The sequence below is a fragment of the Echinops telfairi genome, unplaced genomic scaffold (assembly GCF_000313985.2).
Source record: "Echinops telfairi isolate 266 unplaced genomic scaffold, ASM31398v2 ScPeMD7_31;HRSCAF=116, whole genome shotgun sequence".
NCBI classification, from domain to species: domain Eukaryota; kingdom Metazoa; phylum Chordata; class Mammalia; order Afrosoricida; family Tenrecidae; genus Echinops; species Echinops telfairi.
In genome coordinates, this window is record NW_022103928.1 from 43,770,946 (window position 1) to 43,772,738 (window position 1,793).

The 1,793-nt window shown below is 43.2% G+C and overlaps 1 non-coding gene across 1 annotated transcript; it reads left to right on the forward strand.

The window, feature by feature from the left end:
* Positions 1-263: 263 nt before the first annotated feature.
* LOC115869570 lies at positions 264-325 on the forward strand. Its single transcript, XR_004046243.1, has one exon. It is a non-coding gene; the product is annotated as a U7 small nuclear RNA (small nuclear RNA).
* Positions 326-1,793: the final 1,468 nt, after the last annotated feature.

The window sequence follows — 1,793 nt, forward strand, 5'->3', positions numbered from 1 at the left end:
GGAGAGAAAAACCATGCCCTGCTCCATGAGGACAGTTTCCAGAAGCTCTCTGCGCTAAGCTGTACACACCAGCTGTACACATGGATGAGAACTGTGAGTTTTACAAAAAGTCAGGGATCCAGCTCCTAGATCCAGTTACCTTTTCAAAAGAAAGGGAGCTCAGATATTAGGAGAATGCACTTAGGTTGCTCTGTGAACACATTCACGAAACACTAAATATCATCACCCGAATGTTTTCCTGTTGCCCTGGAAAGATTAATTTTCAGTGTTACAGCTCTTTTAGAATTTGTCTAACAGGTTTTCAGGTTTTTTTCTGGAAACACTACCCCCCACCACACACACACAAAAAAAGAATCATTTTCTTGATTTTTCATTTCCATAAGCAGGAATTTTTATTTATTAAATTTATAAATGTATTACAATTTATCATTTTTTCAATCCTTTACTGTAGGAACTAAGAAGGTCAAATGAAAAAAGCAAAATGTATTCTACATGTTTACCATAAGTAAATATGATGCATTGAATTATTTAACACAGTCTATCTAGTTTTGGTCTTTGTAACTAACTCCCACCAAATGACTGGGTAGAGGTATGCAAATGTGAGGTGCTTGTGGCCCACCAAGGGGACCGGTCAATTTTGCCATCGCACCAAGCTTACAATGAGCCCTCATAGAGGCAGAAATGGGGCTCTGAGTACCACGAGAAGGAAGAGTTAGGAGTAGAGTGGAAAGAGAGCTGTGGCACCTTGCTGAGATGGCAAGAGTCCACGAGGAGTCACCGCAGAACAATGGTAGCAGTGGAACCAGGAAACCTGCAGGATACTGGCATGGTGGACCGCAAGACTGTGGCACAAAAAAGCTGAGCACTTTTGAGCAGGACACTGCTGGCAGAGTGGAGTGTCTCTGGGCATTGATCAGCAAGCTAAAAAAAAAAAAATCCTAACACTTGCCTGAGCAGGACTGATGACAAGGGGCCAAAGACCAGGGAGGCTGATGGCCCAACCGAGGTGTGCCTAAAGGCACTGTGAGAAGTGGCTGTCCTGGTTGAAGAGTGTAACCTGAGTTGTTTCTAATCCTAAATTTTAATATTTGTTACTTCCCGAGTAAACCCCAGAAGCTTAAATATGATCTCTGAGTTCTGTTCAGCCGTTGTAATGAATTATCAAACCCATCAGAGAAGCAGAGTGTCATGGGAAGGACAATTGGTGTCAGATTTAAAGCAGTGATGAACACATGAAGTATACCATCTTATGGGAAGAGCTGGAAGAAATTATGCTAAGCAAAGTTAGCCAAGCACAAAAGGACAAGTACAACATGAGTCCACTGAGGTAAGTTCAAACAGCACAATGGGCATAGAGGAAATGTAACTTAATTCATAATTTCTGGGTTAAGGTCCAGGCCCTCTGGCAGGGGTCAGACCAAACCCAGGATGCATATGGCATCCAAATAAAAATAAGAAGAAGGAAAACAAAGATGCAGATAACAATGGGAATGAAAGACATCTTTCCCACCTCTCCTATGCCTTTAAGGACCACAGAAGGAGGAGGGAAGAAAAAAAAAAAAAAGACAATGGCACTAATCCACCCACAGGGAGGGTATGTTTATGTCTCCACAAGAAAGGGAGAGAGCGAGAGAGCAGATCTTGTTTGGTGTGCCAAGCCTCGAGGGCAACATAGCTATGAGGAGCAGTTCATTAACAGAAGACTGTGGGACCGGACCCAATCTGAGTTATGCCAACCCCCTCCCTAGAAGAATGGGCTACAGAGGACAGCACTGAAGATACAGACTGGGGAG